Source organism: Octopus bimaculoides, chromosome 19 (assembly GCF_046866305.1).
Source record: "Octopus bimaculoides isolate indiv1 chromosome 19, ASM4686630v1, whole genome shotgun sequence".
NCBI lineage: Eukaryota > Metazoa > Mollusca > Cephalopoda > Octopoda > Octopodidae > Octopus > Octopus bimaculoides.
Window position 1 is genome coordinate 4,341,538 of NC_142946.1, and position 20,990 is coordinate 4,362,527.

At 38.2% G+C, this 20,990-nt stretch overlaps 1 long non-coding RNA gene across 2 annotated transcripts in view; it reads right to left on the reverse strand.

The window, feature by feature from the left end:
* Positions 1–898: 898 nt before the first annotated feature.
* Positions 899–20,990, reverse strand: part of LOC128250067 (uncharacterized) — a 20,151-nt gene continuing 59 nt past the window's right edge. The window contains exons 1-3 of one of the 2 annotated variants that reach the window (XR_008266183.2): positions 20,909–20,990; positions 20,466–20,632; positions 899–5,266 (exon numbers count right to left, since the gene is read on the reverse strand). The exon at positions 20,909–20,990 is cut by the window's right edge and continues 59 nt beyond it. This is a non-coding gene — a long non-coding RNA (uncharacterized LOC128250067). Of the gene's footprint in view, positions 5,267–16,269; positions 17,132–20,465; positions 20,633–20,908 lie in introns of those variants that run through there. The other variant, XR_008266182.2, reaches the window with a different exon arrangement.

The following is a 20,990-nucleotide window of genomic DNA, read 5'->3' on the forward strand; positions in this document are numbered from 1 at the left end:
TTCTCCCCTCTTACTCTCTCTCTCACGTCATGACACTCACTCATACATACATACACACATACACACTCACATACACACATGCATACATACATACACACTCACATACACACATGCATATATACATACACACATGCATACGCACATGCATACATTGACCTATTTTAACAGCTTTTTCTATGTCTCCTCTCTTTTATAGTTCCTAACAACGTCTGCACCGCGGCACAAACGCGTGCCATCAATCGCTCGCAGACGTGTCACGAGTCTCTGAGGAAGAAACCTGGAAATATCAAGAATTACACAGAATTAAAAAAAAAAATTCCAAAACTTGTTTGTTTGTTCTTTTTTTTTTTTGTTATGCACTGAATGCACCGGTGCATATTGTGTTCTTTTGCAATATAGATGCATCACGTGCACGTCTTCGCAAGAAAACAATTTTAATTAAAAAAGAAAAAAAGCTGATGAATGGTGTTAGTACACTTCCGGTGGCGGCGGTGGTGAAGCCGTTGACTATTGTTGTGATGTATATAATGTCAATATCTTTACACATACATGCACACACACACACACACATGTACATATGCATGTGTGTGTGTGTGTGTGTTCATGTATGTATACACACACACACACACACACACATATATATATACACATATATAGACATATATATATATATATATATATATATATATATATATATATATATATATATATATAGACATATATATATATATATATATATATATACACACACATATATATATATATATATATATACATACACACATATATAGACCTATATATATATATATATATATATATATATATACACACACACACATATATATATATACATATATATATAGACATGTACACATACGACTACATTATTTTAGTTATAGATGTCTCACCACATTACACACCCCCACACACTAACATTAACACACACACGTACGTATGTATGTATGTATGTATGTACGTATATATATGTATACGCACACACACACACACGCATATACATATAAGCATATACGTACACACACTGCTAATCGCTTAGCTTAGCAGTTAAACATTTTGCTTACCCACAGAGAAAAAAATAACTGGTCTACGTGTAACATAGCCACAGCCATGGTGGTGGTGGTGGCGACTGTGGTGAGGGGAGGAGAGATGGTAGCGGTGATGGTGTTGATGCTGGTGGGGGTTGTGGTGGTGGTAGTGATGTATTTAGGGGTTTATTTCATACCCTTGTTTCTTATTGTTTAGCCCGAGTACAGCCCAGGGTCCAGCAAAGAATTGATCAAAGTCTTTCTAGCCGTGACCACCCTGTCATCGATTCAGACACAGTGTATGTAGGATCACATTATTTAATGTGTCCTGAACTGCTTTTTTTTAAAAATTTTTTTATTCTTAAAGATGGTCGGGTGTGATTTCAGGGAGGTGTGGCTGTTATTTTTAGCAACAACATAAAGTATTTCCCGTAGACACAGGCTATGGTGTTGGTGATGACGACGAAGATGATGATTGTGATGATTGTGGTGGTGGTGATGATGATGATGACGATGACGACGATGATGACGATGATGACGACGATGATGATGATGATGATGATGATGATGATGATGATGAGGATGATGATGATGATGATGATGACGACGACGATGATGACGATGATGATGACGACGATGCTGATGATGATGATGATTTGTCCAAGGGCGGGGTGCAGATAGTGTCCACCTTATTCATAGTCTCTCCCAGGCTGGTGAGAATGGTTAACTAATCAGTTGACATCTCTCTAAGTGAATATCGCGAGAAGGCGAGGGTTTCGAGGGTTGGCCCCAACTGGATGGAAGGGGTTGCTGTTGTCCCCGAAGTTGCTTTTTAAAACACAATATTCTGAACGTTTTTTTGTTATATATCGGGAAGGTCATTACGCCAATAATAAACACGCACTGATTCTCTTTCACTTTTCCCATCATTATTAGCTTATTCGGTAAACTACTTAATCGATTCAACTAATCGATTGCTTGGTTAATCGATCTGTCAACGAAGACACTTGCAAACCAAGTACGAAATAGTCTGAAGGTTAGAGTTTACGCTGAAAGAGGGAGTTTACTGAAGGAGAACATCAATAGAGAAATCAGAGAAGAGGACTTTGAAACCCCTGAGGGTGTTATGGTGCAAGGTTTGGAAAGAGCTCGGGCGAGCGAAGCCGAAGATGGCCGCCGTTCAAGCGACGTCATTTTCCATAAACGATGCAGCGCTGTTGCAAATTGGTGAATGTTAATTTCCATTATGTCCTTTATATTGTATCGAAATTTCATGCATTTATTTGTACAGTTAAGGAAGGTAATTAGAAATTGAAACCCATCAGTGACTTTTGGATACCCTGTATATATATGTATATACACACATATATATATATATATACATACATGCATACATCACTCTGTACTCATTTCTAACACAATGAAGGTTGTATTTGATGCATTGTACTATTATGTTATTGTACTACAAAATAAACAAAAAAGTCTGTGCGTGCGTGCGTGCGTGCGTGTGTGCGTCCGTGTGTGTGAGTGCTTGTGCGTGTATACATACGAGTCGGGGATGTTCGTGGTGGTGGTGAGACTAATGTGCGTGTAGATATAAATATCAGATGATTGCACATATAAATAGTGCTATGTATGCACACACACACACACACACACACACACACACACGTACATACAAACATGTATATATGTCTCGTTGGATGTGGAGCGAAGAGGGTGTCCTGCCAACCAGGTTTAACAGAGGGAGCAGCCGTTGAAGCTGACAGCAGTATGATGGAGCGACTGAAGACACAAAGGCAGGGGAGGCCCCTGGGTTAGCCAGGAATTACTGCTGGAGGCTTAAAGTGTCTGGAAGATGTGGGCATGGGCTAGCAGACTGGTACTCCGTCGGTTACGATGATGAGGGCCCCTACATACCGCAACCAACGGAACAGCCTGCTCGTGAAATCAACGTGCAAGTGGCTGAACACTCCGCAGACACGCATACGCTTAACGTAGTTCTCAAGGAGATTCAGCCTGACACAGGGTGTGACAAGGCTGGCCCATTGAATTACAGGTACAACTCATTTTTGTCAGTTGAGTGGAGTTGAGCAATGTTAAATGAAGTCTTGTTCAAGAACATAACGCGCTACCGGGAATCGAACTCACGAACCTACGATCTGGAGCCGAATATCCAACCCACTAAACCATGCGCCTTCATGGGCTAATAATCTCAATATCAAATCAGGAGTCACAAGAGGGTGTCACACCCACTGTCTGGCGAAGCAGTAGCGTCGTCATCTGTTACAAAAGGGATGCACTTTAGTGATACGAAACTGTTGGACCAGGGAACGAAAGTTACTGAAAAAATTGTGGGTTGTTGGTCGAACAGGGAATTAACCGAGATGAGATGTGGTTCGGCTTTATGGCCGAAATACAGCTGACATCATCCGCTGACAGGACTCTTTGCTTTGTTAAGTGAAGTGTGGAGGATAATCATCGCTGCAAGGTCTCTGACATAGCAGAACAAATTGGTATGAGTCCCAGAACAGTTGTCAGGTATCTCCACAAACTTGGCTACTATGGCAGAGCAGCAAGAAGGAAGCCACTTCTTCGACCAGCCAATATCTAGTGGAGAAAACATTGGGTCGGTGAGATGATGGGATACTGTCATATTCTCTGATGAGTTCAGGTTTTGTTGTATTTTCTGAATGTGGTCGAATGTGGGTCTGGAGACTCTGTGATCAAGAATTTAATGTGAAAAGATTGCTGCCAACAATGAAACAAGGCGGCTATTTTGTGATGGTCCGGGGAGCAATTTGGAGCAATGGTCAGTCAGAGCTGGTGGAGTTTGATGGAAACATATACTCAGAAAAATATATGATCATAATGCAGGACTCCTTCCAATCTTCTGCAGTAGTGAAACGATTAAAGAAGTCTCTTTATTTATGGAAGATGGGGCTCTTTGTCACACGACTAAAAAGACCCAAGATTTGTTGGATGAGAATGGCATTAAAAAACTTTCATGGCTAAGCCAGTCACCAGATATGAACCCTATTGAACACCTCTGGGACATTCGACAAGACACTTCGTAAAAAGAACAAGAAAGCTTCCTCAAAGCCAGACCTTTTGAGATTACTGCATGAAACTTGGCAAGAAATTCCTCAAGAGAATATTCGTCATCTGATCAGTAGCATGCCTAATAGGGTCTTTGCATTGAAAATGCAAAGGGCACCTCTATTAAATATTAGATATTTACATTATATTAATTGATAAATAATTAAAATTTTAATGATCATAAGTGTGTCTATTTATTTCTGTCATGTCTGTATAAAGATATATAGCTTTATATGTATATATCTTTATACACACACGCAACAGTATTTATAATGGACAGTGTATATAACATTGTAAAATGTTATAAATAAACGCCAAAGTCTTGCCAAGACATAACATGGTGTGGGGGGGGGGGGGAACTGACGGAGACACGATATCAAAACCTATTTTTAAGTAAGATCGTTTAAAAGCTCTGTGGCTATTTTTAGTTGATGGAGGATTTCAGAGGGTCGTTGACATTGAAGATTGAGGTCTGCGCGTGATTGTGTGTGTGTGTGTGTGTGTGTGTGTGTGTGTGTGTGTGTGTGTGTGTGTGTGTGTGTTCTTGATTTTCAAACCGGAGAAATAGAACGCAATACACAGAGCAGAAAGTACACAGTGACACATAAGAGAACATACATACATACATACATGCATACATACATATAAACGTACATACATACATACATATCATACATACATGCATACATACATGCATACATACATATAAGCGTACATAAGGAACGTTTGTGGAACATCCCCATCAAATAGGAATTTTCTGAACATCATCTGTCAAATGTTTTGTGGGGACAGACAAGAAAAAATATGCGCCATCATAGAGGTCTGCTGACGTGAATATTTCTTTGAAAGTCTAATACAAAAAGTGAATAACTATGGTCCCTTGCTCTGAAATCCCCTGCTTCTATGTTCAGGTTACAAGTTTACATTCATACTAATAATAATTGGTGCAATTTTGTGAGGAAACGCCTGGCTGTCATTCTGGTTAAACATGGATTTTCAGAAAAATAAATGTTATCCTTAGTTTGCTTCCAACCCACGGGCATTATACAGAGAGATGGGGAAGGAAACATTACTGTTAAGAAAATCCTCTCTGAAGATGATCTCGAATCGTTCTGGTTGAAAATCTGGAACGAAAAGAGAGGTTTCAACATTAATGCATCGTAGCAAAATATAATTAGGAGAGAATACTGCACCAGCATCGACAGTAAAACTTATACAATTGACCCGGAAATTTTTACTATTGCTGTGGACTCACTGCATAGTAAGAAGGCACTTGGAAAAGACCTAATAGTTGGGTATTGGTATAAGAGGCTGACATTTTACAGAAAACCATTAATATGTAGATTCAAAAGGAATATGGAAAGTTAGATTGATATCCCTGCATATCTCACATCTATTTTCATTCCTCCACTTCACTCCTCTATTTCGTATCTTATCTAAATTAACTATAGCCCAACCATTTCCTCACACCGTCTCCGATGAAGGGATATAATAAATACCCTGGAAACAGCTGTAAGACTTTCTATTTATAAATGTTCTAAAATCTTCACAGCCTTGGTTTTTTTTTATCTCATTACGAAAAGTAAATCTTTATATATATATATATATATATATATATATATATATATATATATATATATACCGGAGTAAGCACATAAAATGTGCAACAAGGTGGAAAAAAGAGTACTCAAATACCAGAGGTAGAGTAATATATATATATATATATATATATATATATATATATATATATATTTATATATACACGCACTCATATACTTACACCCATACACCTGTGCATGTGTTTATGCACATACGCTTCACTTTTCCATTATGAACAATGAGTCCATCAACAATTTCTTGTTGGTTAAGTATAATAACGCTTAAGCCAGTACTTCAGTTAATTGACCCTGCAATGTTCCAACTCCCGCATACACACGTGTGTGTATGTGTGTGAGTGCGTGCGTGTATGTATATATATATATATATATATATATATATATATATATATATATATATTTATGTATGTATGCGCTCTCTCTTTGCACACATTCCCCCACGTAACCCCTATGTTATAATGTCAACGACCTTTTAAAATCCTTTGAAAATTAACAATAGCTACAACAATGTCACCGCTGCCGCCTACAACGCCACCGCCAGCGCCGCCGCCGCCGCCGCCACAACCACCACCACCAAGATCTACGCCAGCAGCAACACCGTAAAAAATTACAACAGGAACATCAAAATGACCGTCATCAGCATCAACATCATCGTCATCGTCAACGTCATCATCATCGTCATCGTCATCATCATCGTCATCATCATCATCATCGTCATCATCATCATCATCATCGTCATCAGCAGCAGCTACGATGATATAATTGGTAAGAATAAGAGGAAACAGCGACAATTCTTTTCTACTCAAGGCACAAAACCCGAAATTTGGTGGTAAGGGGCCAGTCGATTAGATCGACCTCAGTAGGCAGCTGGTACTTAATTTATCGACTCCGGAACTGAACCCGGAACCAAGTGGTTCGCATGCAAGCTACTTACCACACAGCCACTTCTACGCCTATATATATATATATATATATATATATATATATATATATATATATATATACACACACACACACACACACATATGCATATGTGTGTGTATGTGTGTGTGTGTCTGCGTGTGCATTTATATATAAATATTCATATGTGTGTATGTATGCATTTTCAGTTCGTGTACGCATGATCTGAGATGAAATAACTGCCGTACATTCCTCTTAAATACTAACAAGTTCGTATTATAATCGTAAACACCGAAAGATATTGAAATACGTGAATTAACAAAATTAACGCTTTCATTGTATACTAACCGCCATTTTAATATTATCATTCATGTTGGGCAGCCATTTTACGTTCTTATAAAGAAAAATTACGAAAAATATTTGAAGTAAACTCCACCCCTTGCACTCAGCTTCACCGCGGAAGATTAACTATGTCAAATGTCTATTAGTGCTTCTTTTTGCTTTTTTTTTCTAAACGCGAAACATTATTTGACTCACAGAAATATTTTAATAGAGATACACGATGCGTGCCATTTAACCCCTGTTAAGCTGGTAGCTATCATTTCCAAAATTCTGTTTACTCTTAGCTAGGAACAAGAAACGGCAGCGAATTATAGGAGGGGTTCCACTTCCGTTAAAAGAGAGGTCAACAAACTTTGAAATTTGGAAAACGAATGAGTCGCCGCTTTTCAACTTAGATCTTCAAATTTAGGGTAGTTGCTTCAGATTTTATTCGCGCGCAGGCACAAACACACACACCCGTGCATACACGCACACACACACACGTATGCACGTATATAAGCGTACATACTTAAACATATTCACTAACGAATGTATATAGTTTTTTTAATTCGGCAATGCTTACAAAGTAACTCGATGCGCGAGAGTTTCGTGCATGGCGTTTTTCAAACTGATTCTGTCTATTTGGTTTTTGCGACCAAACCTCCCTCTCTCTCTCTCTCTCTCTCTCTCTCTCTCTGTCTCTGTCTCTCTCTCTCTCTCTCTCTCTCTCTCTCTCCTCTCTCTCTTTCTCTCTGCCCCCCTCTCCTTCCCGCCCGCCCGCCGCCCCTCTCTTTCATCTATGGATATGTATGTATGCATGTATGTCTGTATATAAGTATGTATGTATGTATGTATGCATGTATGTCTGTATGTATGTATGTATGTATGTATATATGTGTGCGTATGTATGTATGTATGTATGTATGTGCGTGTGTAAGTATGTATGTATGTGTGCATGTATGTGTATGAGTGTCTATGTGTATATGAACGTATGTACGTATATACACATACACTCATCTATGTATGCATGTGTGCATCTATGTATGTATGTATATATGTATGTATGCATGTACGTATGTATGCACGTATATATATATATATATATATATTATATATATTGTGTGTACTTGTGTTTGTATGTGTGTACGTTAGTAGTATGTAAATTTTATTATAGGTCAGATTGACCTATATACAGTAAAATGTTATTTTACAAGTATTTCAACATCACGTAACATGAGACTTTTTTTTAGCGTTACGCACTCACGCTCCTACACACAAACATACACACACACATACCTACACACGCGCGCACACACATACACACGCGCATACACATACATAAACATATACATTTATATATAAATTTCTGTCCAATAGTTCCTTATCTTTATTAGTCTAGCTCAATAATAATTTTTTTTTTTAAGAGGTGAAAGGCTGCTGGACGTTTTTTCCGGCACACTAACGATTTTACCAACTCGCCGTCTTAAAGGTAAATCTTTATTCATTTATTCATTTTTACTCTATTTACTTTTACTCTTTACTCTATTTCATTCTTTATTCTATTTTAAAAATTTTATGTACCCTACCATTAAGTTAATATATCTTATAAGTCTTTTAACCCTTTCAATATTTACAATAAGTAATAGATTGCCTGAAATGATTTCCACCTTAATTGAATATTAATAATAACTATACAAACTTGAATTAAACGCTACATTACTAATTTGCTATTGCTTTAATATGGATGCACATATTATCACAATACTCTTTACTCTTTTTACTCTTTTATTTGTTTCAGTCATTTGACTGCGGCCATGCTGGAGCACCGCCTTTAGTCGAGCAAATCGACCCCAGGACTTATCCTTTGTAAGCCTAGTACTTATTCTATCGGTCTCTTTTGCCGAACTGCTAAGTTACGGGGACGTAAACACAGTCACACAAACACACACACATATATATATATATATATATATATATATATATATATATATATATATATATATATATACATATACATATATACGACGGGCTTCTTTCAGTTTCCGTCTACCAAATCCATTCACAAGGCTTTGGTCGGCCCGAGGCTATAGTCGAAGACATTTGCCCAAGGTGCCACGCAGTGGGACTGAACCCGGAACCATGAGGATGGTAAGCAAGCTACTTACCACACAGTCACTCCTGCGCCTATGACATATATATGACATTTATACCAACATATCTACTTGAGCTTTTCTTTTACTAAACAACCTAGATGGATCCACTGATCTATGTCTTGCTTTACAACTCTACTATAAACTACCTTCCACCCCTTTCGAAATGTCAAACTAATCACATCACACGTAAAATCTAATATATGAACCAAATGCACAAAATCAATCGAACAGATGGACATATTCTAAAAAAACATTCGCAAAACGCAACACAAAATGCATCACATCCGACGTTTGGAGACATTCGCAGTTTCCCGTCCTGCGTGCGTGTTTGCTGTTGGCCTTGTAACTGAGCTGTTGATCTTAAGAGTCTCCTTAGAGCAGTTCGACCTCTTTCACAAAACAAAACGGGATGAGTCCGCTGTCATTTGAGATGATGCCATCATGACGTATGTACAGGGGTGTGTATATACGTGTGTATATACGTGTGTATACATGTATGTGTGTTTACGTATTACGTATGCATATATGTATGTGTTTGCATATATGTATATATATATATATATATATATATGTGTGTGTGCACGCGCGTGTGTATGTATATATATGCATGTAGACTGGTTTAATATATACGCATGTACGTATGTATCTATGCATGTGTATATGTATGTGAATGCGTATGTCAGTACATGTTTATATAAATGTATGCCTATATGTGTATATATAAGTATTTATCATATGATAATCTAGAATATCCTCCGTATTTTTTCAGCTTCATTAATGACATATAATTGTCATTTCTTAATTAGCCGTGTCCTTTGTTAGTTTTACCAATCCTAGTTTCTCAAGATTGCTGTTGAGGTTGTTAGGTACATAAAGATATGCCCCAATAATTACAACTACAAGTCTTAAAGTTCTAGTCTGGGCGAAGTAACTACAGATTCCTCATTAATTCACACGTTTGCTTTTACCATTAATCTCTAATATTATGTTAACGCCCTTAAGGTGGCGAGCTGGAAAGAAACTTGAGCATGCCGGGTGAAATGCTTAACGGTATTTCGTCTGTCTTTACGTTCTGAGTTCAAATTCCGCCGCGGTTGATTTTGCGTTTCATCCTTTCGGGGTCGATAAATTAAGTACCAGTTGCGTACTGCCCCGACCCCAAAATTCCGGGCCTTGTGCCTAGAGTAGAAAAGAGTAAAAAAGATTATGTTAACACCTTTAAGACGGCGAGTTGGTAAAATCGTTAGTGTGCCGGAAAAAACGTCCAGCAGCATTTCTTTCGGCTTAACGTTAGCGTTCAAGTGATTCTGCGGTCGACTTTACCTTTCATATTCGCGCGGCCGATAAAATAAGTACAAGTTGAACTCTGACGTCGATGTAATCGATTTCCCCCGAAACCAATATTGGGTTCAGCTTTTGGCCCAAAGCCAGCAAAATTCGGGGGAAGGGGTTAAGTCGATTACATGGGTCCTAGTGTTCAAATGGCACTTATTTTATCGACTCCGAAAAGGATGAAAGGCAAAGTCGACCCCGGCTGAATTTGAACTCAGAACGTAAAGAACGGACGAAATGCTGTCTAGCATTTCGTCCGGAGTGCTAACGATTCGGCAAGTTTGCCTCCTTTGATGGCCGACTGATTTCTAACCCTTGTGTAATTCCTTTTCTCAGTCCCAGATCCATTCTGTCTGGTCTGTGGTTCCTACATGTCTACTGACTCTTTGACAGGAACATTCCATCTGTATTCTTTCATATTTTAAATCTTCAATGCCATCCACATCACTGTAACTTGTTACATTATTTTTTCTCTATTCAGAACTCTCCTATTGTACGGATTCCATTGTAAATTGTTTTGGCCACGGCACCATGCCTCCTCAATAATTACTTCTGCGATCACATTTTCAGACAACCACTTACGATAAGGACCACATCTCCGGTATTAAATTCTCTTGAGTTTTCATTGGCTTTAGCTTCCAATTGTTTCACTCACATCCCTATCTCTTTTGTACATCCGATATTTTGTTCTTATCTCTTCTTCCTGGAGTAATTTGTTGTTATTTCCTCTTCCTGACTTACGAAATCTAACCCTTCAAAAGTGAGACCTAATATGCCACCAATTTCTCCAATTTGGACCAAGTTGGTTATCGATAATACAGCAGTGGTGGAGTTTGAATGTGTGCCACTCAGGGCAACTCTTTTGCTCCCCCAACCTGGTGGCTGGAAGCAAATAAAGACATACATGGCAACTCCCAATATGCCGTCCCCATAAATATGTTTCTCGGGACGGAACCCCTCTCGTCTCCTTCCCTGACTACTCTACTGTATTACTATTGCAGCATGTCAGGAATGATATTTTAGTGGTCGCGTCATAGTACAGTTGTGCTATGGCATTTTCCAGCCAATCATGAAGTGAAACGGGAGTTTTAATCAGTTAGCGGCGGACGACCAGCATCGCTTTTTAATCATGGAACAGCCTCTTTATTTTTCACACCAACTTCGCGCCGCTAGCTTTGAATTTTTAGCTGCTTTCAACTTCGTTCCGTGAAATTCTGGATGACCTCAGCTCACTACTCTGGTCATGTTATGAGCGGTATATTTTTGTTTACGCAGGCTCCGTTCCTATTAACTTATAGCGACATCCAGCTGAATCTATTTTTCAAATGTAAGTTATAATGCATTCCCTGACTCATGCACACACACAGGCTACTCTCTTTTTACTTGTTTCCTTTAAAAATTCCTTTTACCAACTTTCATACTATAAATTAGTGACCACACTCACTAAATTGGTGACACTATAAATGGACCCACACTGAACTATCGTTCATAGATGTCTGACAACACGGGCTAATGCATGCAGAGAGATCTAAAGGGCAATATGTATGTATGTATGTATGTATGTATGTATGTATGTATGTATGTATGCGTGTGTGTATGTATGTATGTATGTATGTATGTATGTATGTGTGTGTGTGTGTATGTCAGTCAGATTGATCGGTGAGCTGAAACTTTCCCACCAAATGGTTTATAGAGTGTTCTGGAACTTTTTGCCGACAATATGTAAAAAGCGGGCAAATCTAACTAAAAAGAGAAGTATCAGATTCTACTGAAAGTTATATTGTCTGTCTTTATGTAATAGCTTCACAATTATTTTATCTTCAACAGCTAAAGACACCACACAGCAGAGTTATGCTGGTAACTGTCACGTAAAATCACTTTTATTTCCCTACCTAAATATGTTCTCGCTAATTATGAGTTGTTTTTGTATTATGTATCAGCATGTTGCAGTGACCAAATGTTATTTAATTCTTTACTTCTCAAATTCTATTATCTATTCAACTACTGTATATATATAATGTTCCTGGTTAAATAAACAGAATGAAAAATTATGCTCAGTTTACTGTAATTTCGTAAATTGAGCACAGAGCATAAATGTTGTTTATCGTCGAGAATTTATTAACTCTACCATAACCACAATGAAGTCTTATTTCTCGCGTTAAGTATTGTTATCTGTGTATTTATCTAAACATCTATCTATCTGTCCGTCTATCTGTCTGTCGACATTAAATATCTGCTTAGTTTATGAATTTGTGCGTTTCCATGTTTATAATAGGAGAAAAGGAGACGAAAATTTGATAGAAAAGAGGAGGAAAGAAAAAAGCAAGAAGTTATAAAGTGAGGGAAAGCGGTGAAAGGGTGAAAGTTTAGAGCGAGAGGAAGAGGAACAGTTGTAGTAAAGGGCAAGTACATACAGAAAGTGGAAGTGAAAAGAAATAGAAACAGATATGATAGGGAGGGAGATAGAGATAGATAGATAGATAGAGAGAGAGAGAGAGAGAGATAGTAGAAAGAGAAAAAGTAAGAAAAGCTAACGGGTGAGTAAAGAGAGAAGGGAGAAAGAGAGTGTAGTGCTATAATTGTTTAGTCTCGGGTTAATCCTTATTGAACACACCTATGAGTAAAGGTATTCCATTTGTGACCACCCGGTATATGTATGGACACGTCTAGGACTAAGTTATTTAAAGTATCTTTTCCTCCTTTAAAGGTGGTAGTGTGTGAATTGGGGGAAATTTGGTTGCTATTTCTAGCCGTTTAAACGATCGTTCATGTAAAAGAGGAGAAAGAGAGGAGGAAAGGGTAAAGGTAGAAAGGTGTAAGTGTACAGAAAGAGAAAGAAAGATAAGAAAAGGAATGGGGGAGTTAAATTTGATAGAGTAAGAGAGAGGGAGAGAGAGTATGAGAAAGTTGAAAAAAAGGGGAAGAGAACAAAGATAGCAAAAGAGTTATAAGAAGAGTAGAAGCATAGTGATGGTGGGAGGAATCCTGCATTGAAGGTGGTAGTTGTCTGTTTAGCCCAAGGCCAGTCCCGTTTGAAGAAAATTATGATTAAAGACATTCTATTCATGGCCATTCGGTCTTCTTATATCATATTATATTATTCAAAAATGTTCTTTTGTGTTTTTAGACGGTTAGTGAGTAATTTCAGTGAGATTTGGCTGCTATTTCTAGCATATAGTATGACCATGTAGAGGTGGTCTCCTTGATAGAGATGGCAGCAGTGGTGGTGGGTAGAGGTAAGTTAGTGAGGGTGCCACGAGTCAACTAGTGTTTCGGTAACATAGTGGTAGCAGTAGTAGTAGTGGGAGGCAGTGTTAATAAGGAAGGTGATTTCTCATCCTGTTATTAAGCCTCAGGCGTTCTCCCCCTCTCTCACTATTTCTCTAGTTTTCTCCCCTCCCCCACCTCATTCAATACCACGTCTTCTCCCTCTCTCCCTCTCTTTCTCTCTTCACTTTCCGCACGCATTGTTTTCCTCTCACTTTTTAAACAAATACACACACACACACACACACACGCACAGAGGCACGCTAACACACACGCGCGTGCGCGTAGATACGGACAAACGCCAACAAATACATACATACATACATGCACACACATATATACATAGCTTGCTTACCAACCTCATGGTTCCGGGTTCAGTCCCACTGCGTGGCACCTTGGGCAAGTATCTTCTACTATAGCCTCGGGCCGACCAAAGCTTTGTGAGTGGATTTGGTAGACGGAAACGGAAAGAAGCCCATCATATATATGTATATATATATATATACACACACACATATATATATATATGTGTGTGTGTGTGTGTGTGTTTGTTTGTTCCCCCACCATCGCTTGATAACCGATGCTGGTGTGTTTACGTCCTCGTAACTTAGCGGTTCCGCAAAAGAGACCGATAGAATAAGTACTAGGCTTACAAAGAATAAGTCCTGGGGTCGATTTTCTCGACTAAAGGCAGTGCTCCAGCATGGCCGCAGTCAAATGACTGAAACAAGTAAAAGAGTAGAAGAGTATACATGCACACACACACACACACACACACTGCTGGATTGCAGCCATTCTTAAAATGGAACTAATAACGAATCTTGACCAATTAATATTGATAACCTTAATGAGAAGCAAAGTTCATTAGTGCTAAAGACAACTGTTGTCCAACGAAGCAAGGGAGATAACTCTGAAATTTCAATTGACTAAAAATTAAACGATGGCATGCAGGCGTGCTCCGAATCTGATCTTCATTGCTATGGTAACAACTCTGGACACGTTCCGCACTTATTACACCTTTTCAGTGAAGGTGTGGTCTTGCAGCTATGTGTTTAGTATGTGGTTTGGTCATTTTGTGTTGATTAGCTTGTGGCTGAGGAGGTATAATTAGAACGAAACACGTTCGAAGTTGTCACCATAGTAACCGGACCAAAAGACTCACTCTGCGTCTTGATCACATTACGGATAATTTTCAGCTAACAGCATTAAATATGTTATCTCGCACTTAACTGTATACCATTGATGCAGAGGGTCTCCTTAGAACGTTTTTCCAAAGTCTCTCTCTCTCTCTCTCTCTCTCTCTCTCTCTCTCTCTCTCTCTCTCTCTCTCTCCCTCTCTCTCTCTGTCAGGTTGTCGGATGTTGCTATACACCGCTGGTCACAATGCCATTCGCGTTATTTTAGCATTCGAATGGTGCCAACTCCACTGGCCAGGCCAGCAGGCTAATGATACTTCCGGATGGAATGCCTGTCCGTTCCAGCGTTATCCCCATTTATAGCTGAGCGGACTGGAGAGTCTTGCCCAAGAACAGAATGCACCACCTGGTCCAGGAATGAAACCACAATCTCGCAATCGTGATCTCAACGCCTTAAACAATAGGCCTCGAGCTTTCACACACACACACACACACATATGCATGTATATATATATATATATATATATATATATATATATATATATATATATATATATATATATATATATATATTTATATAAAAGCATTACTATACAATAATGCATATATACGTACGGGTATGTGCATACCTACGTCTACCTGTATATATAGGTGCATATCTGGGTACAGGACATTGCAAACAAAACGTAGACAAGAAAATAATAATAACCAGAGTACAGAAAACACACAAACCACATAGAGAACATTTTCCTTCATCAGCTACCCCCATTTTAACACCGGCGTTTCGAAGAGTAGGGCAGGACGCATCGTTAAAATGGCTCATATATATATATATATATATATATATATATATATATATATATATATATATATATATATATATATATATATATATATACACACACACACACACACACACACACATACGTATATGCTTATTTGGTTTGGTGATCCTATAGAGTTAACGTAGATCTAAAGAGAAATAAAAGAAGAAAAGGAGAGAAAAAAGTTAAAACTAAAATCACAAAAAGATACCAAAAGTTTTCGAGCGACCACTCTATAAATTGGTTCATTTAAAACAATTCCCCTATCGCTTTATATTGTCGCTCTAAATCTCACTATTTTTTTTTTGTCTCCCTTTCTATCTTTTCTTTTTTCCTTTCGTTTACTTCTTTTTTCCTACTTTTCCTTTCTATTTCTCAGGGTTTTTTTTTGTCTTTTCTACATTTCCATTGGGAACTACCTACGCCACCTCTATAGAATACCAAGAGCAACCAATCAAAATTTTGAGTTTATTTTCAGACATCTTACATTTCAACAGTACTTTAATTATACAAATGAATGAATAAATAAATAAATAAATAAATGAATAAATAAATAACTGAATAAATAAATAACTGCACGATCATTGTTAGTTTACTTGATACCTGATACCTGATGAATCGAAACGTAAAACTGTCAGTAGTAATGATTCTCTTCTAATATATGTAAAAAAAGTATGTAGGAACTATAGGCATACGAACAAGAAGACGTTGAATTTTCAGAAACCTGAGAGGACAGTGTCGATATTTTTCACCAGTTAAACAAAACCAAATATTATGACTTGGTTAACGACATACTTATCAACGGATGGTACGCGGTCTCATTCTCCTTTTGAATCGGCTTCCTCGGTTTTCTAGCGAGATCGGTCCGCCATTTCCTGTTCAAGCTGACCTGCTGAAGGTGACTGCAGATTGGTTTAGTATTCCTTGCCCCTACTCGGACAAAGCGTACAAACTAAGGAACGGAACGCTTGTGACTCTGAGATACCCACCGATGATTCGGAAATGTTTCCGATATAGATTCAAAAGAAAAACTTGCAGCACTGCGGCTTGAAATACCTCCGAGTAGCTCCTGCAGCTTCTCCTCTGAGCAAAGCATCTCCGATGTTTAATTCCTCTGAACATATGGATCTGTTCTATTGAAAATATACAAGTAGAATATATTTTCTACTTGCTGTTAGTATTTGACTGTCACAAGTTCAAATGCCAAGGCCTTAAGTTCTAGTAACAAGAAATTTTCCGGTGTATTTGTACATGAATGTCCAGACAAGTGAGTCTGTATATAAGTGTTTCACTATTAATGTCTCAGCAGATGAAGGCTAACTGAAATATAGTGAATGTATCTTCTCTGGCAACGCGTGTAGAAAGATCTGCTGTGTTGATGACAATATTGGTACAAAAACTTTGTTTGTGCTGAAGACAGCATGCGCCAAGATCTTTGTTCTGTTGGACGAGAACGTGTGAAAAATGAGTTACGATATACGTGCAGAAAAATATGTAACTGTACGGGCTGCAAGGATTATGATATACTGTGTGAAGTGGCATGCATGCTGGTATAGCAGCATACAAATCGTTGAGTGGTTGAGAGTTAATTCAGTTAATTCTGTTGTACTCTAAATCCGTGTGGACGAGTTTGCATCACTGGGACGCCGAAAATATTATTCATCCTTTATTTTCCCTCCATCCATGAAACTTTAATGTGCATTCACTATCGTATATACATAGACACAAGCGTTTGAATATATATATATGTATATACACACACACACACACACACACACACACACACACATATATATATATATATATATTGATAAGAGGGACAACAAAAGAGAGAAAGAGACCTCGATGTTATGTAAATAGAGGAATTTATCTGTAAAAATATGTGGCACTTATTCGGTAGCCATGATAAAACTCCGAGTTTCGGATGCCGGGGCGGGAACCCACGCCAACATCTCTTCAGTTATCCGGCCATTGAAAATTCCTGTGAAAAATGGCCGGATAACTGAAGAGATGTTGGCGTGGGTTCCCACCCCGGCATCCGAAACTCGGAGTTTTATCATGGCTACCGAATAAGTGTCACATATGTTTACAGATATATATGTATATATAACAAACGAAGGAAAAAAAACGATTCCTTCAAAGGTGTGTGTTGACCGTAGACGCTACTCGTACGCGATTATAGCCTATTTCCTTGGATCACACATTCTTTGTTATTTTAGAAGCATTTATGTAGTTACGAGCAGGCTAGGAGCTTCTTGACTCTCTCTCTCTCTCTCTCTCGCACACACATACACACATTTGTATCTCATCCGTTATCTTAATCCGAAGATTAAGTAGACTAGACCAGACAACAAAAGACTCAATAGAAAAAAAATATAGAAACTAAATATTTTATTACTTTCACGTGTCTTACACACAAATACGTTTGTTTCAAACCAGAGACTTTCTTCATACGAAATTCCTGGGTTTCAGACAAAAGTCCTTCTGTAAAATTTGCAGAAAGTAATAAAATACGAATGTGTGTGTGTGTGTGTGTGTGTAACTGTGCAGTCAGACTTCGCCTAAAGTACATTATCGATGGGAACACGTGTCGTTTCATGGATTATCCGCCGCAGACTGGGTTTAATGATGGAAGCCTTGTGACATCTGTAAAGCCAGGCGGAAATACACGAACGGACACACACACACACATAAACATATTCGCGCGCACACAGCACACATATACAGACGCACACACGCATAGACATATATATATATATATATATATATATATATATATACAAACACACACATATATACACACAAACACACGCACACATGTATATACAAACACACGTGCGCGCGCGCGCGCACACACACACACACATACACACACACGAAATACTACGCACGCACAGATACAAGTATAGCTGTGTTATGTCACTTCGACACAAAGATATTTGATTAGGACAGACTGTTGATGTAAGGTGTTTTTTGGTGATGGTAGCTGTAATGTTGGTGGTGGTGTTTTGCAGGGTGGCAGCGAGATGGAGGTCTCGGTGATAGTGGGTGGGTGGTGGTCACGGCAGCGGTGGGGAGTCCCTTCGGTTACACACGGAGCACATTACTATGCATGTATGTATGTATGCATGTGCGTTGATGGTGCGATGAGAAGCTTGCTTCCCAACCATATGGTTCCGGGTTCAGTCCCACTGTGTGAAACCTTGGGCAAGTGTCTTCTACTGTAGCTTCGGGCTTGTGAGTGGATTTGGTAGACGGAAACTGAAAGAAGCCCGTCGTATATATATATATATATATATATATATATATATATATATATATATATATATATATAATACAAAGAATATATATACATGTATACACACATATATGTACATACTTACATCTACATGTGTATATACATGCATATCAGGGTACAGGACGTTAGAACAATGAACTACAGACAACGGAACGAACACATAGGAAAACGGAAAGCCACTTGGAATATTCCTTCATCAGCTGTCTCTATTCTAACCTGACGTTTCGAAGATAATATATATATATATATATATATATATATATATATATATATATATATATATATATATATATATATATATATATACATATATGTATACATATATGTATGTATGTATGTATGTATGTACGTATGTATTTGTGTGTCTGTATTTGTCCCACTATCATCGCTTGACAACCGATGCTGGTGTGTTTACGTCCCCGTAACTTAGCGATTCGGCAAAAGAAGCCTAGGCTTACAAACAATAAGTCCTGGGGTCGATTTCTTCGACTAAAAGTCGGTACTCCAGCATGGCCGCAGTCAAATGACTGAAACAAATAAAAGAATAAAAGAATGTGTATGTGCGCGTGCATATATATATGTGTGTGTGTGTGTGTGTGTGTGTGTGTGTGTGTGTGTGTGTGTGTGTGTGTGTGTGTGTGTGTGTGTGTATATAATATAAATTGAAGTTGACCGACCGTTGTATTCTTTCTTGTCTTGAGGTTCAGGACCAAACGGCTGGGTGGATTCGCGTGAAAAATGGCACACACGTGGAGACGAGTGCATAGATTGGAACGCGCTTTCTATTTTTTTCCTAGCCCCCACACTTACAGAGAAAATCGATTAAAACAACCTGCGTGCGTGCGTGTATGTGAATGTGTATATTTATTCTTTTACTTGTTTCAGTCATTTGACTGCGGCCATGCTGGAGCCCCGCCTCTAGACGAACAAATCCACCCCAGGTCTTATTCTTTGTAAGTCTAGTACTTATTCTACCGTTACTTTTTGCCGAACCGCTAAGTTACGTGGATGTAAACACACTAGCATCGGTTGTCAAGTGATGGTGGATGGTGGGAGGACAAACACAGACACACAAATACATACATACATGCATACACACATACATACATACATACATACATACATGTATATATAATGCAAGTAATTAGAAAATGGAGAAAACCTCTGATTAACAAACGCATCGATTGGACCACATTTAAAGCTTATTTTTTAATACAAAGCATGACATAACAAAAATAGGTGACGTAACATATCTCACGGCCGTTTTCGACCGAATTGCCAAAATACAGTCTATACACAAATGCGAGAATAAAATTCATCATCTTCATAGGGCATTCGAATTAAGGCAACGGATCTTCGTCGGAGTAAAAAACAAGAGCATACAATATAAACAAAAGGAAGGAGGAAAAGGAAAGAAAACATAGCTTAGACAAAAAATCTAGAAGCTCAATATGTTAAGAGCAAATAATTATTTACCATCACGACGGGTTTCGTTCAGTTTCCATCTACCGAATTCTCTCAAAAGGCTTTGGTTGGCTGGAGGCTATAGTAGAAGATACTTGCCCAAGGTACCACGCAGTGGGACTGAACCCAGAACCATGTGGTCGGAAAGCAAGCTTCTTACCTCACAGCCACTCCTACACCTATTAATATATTAGAAGTTGTGTAATATATCAATATATATAAAGTGCCATCTTTTCACATATGCTTATACGTACAGATTATAATAAGCTTATACATACGCTTATTGCGATCACTTTAGGAGGAAGACGTTTGGATGACAATAACAGACTGATAACATTAAAGCACAGTACCCAGAGTATCTTTGGGATCCACATTAATTGATTATAAACATGCGCAGACATATATATTAAAAGTAAACGAAAACGGCGTTTAAGAACAGTTCTATGTGATCGTACCTAGCCATTTTTGGCGTCCTACAAGCTGATGTGCCTTGATTCTTGTGGATCCTCATAATGAAATCTTTATATATATATATAT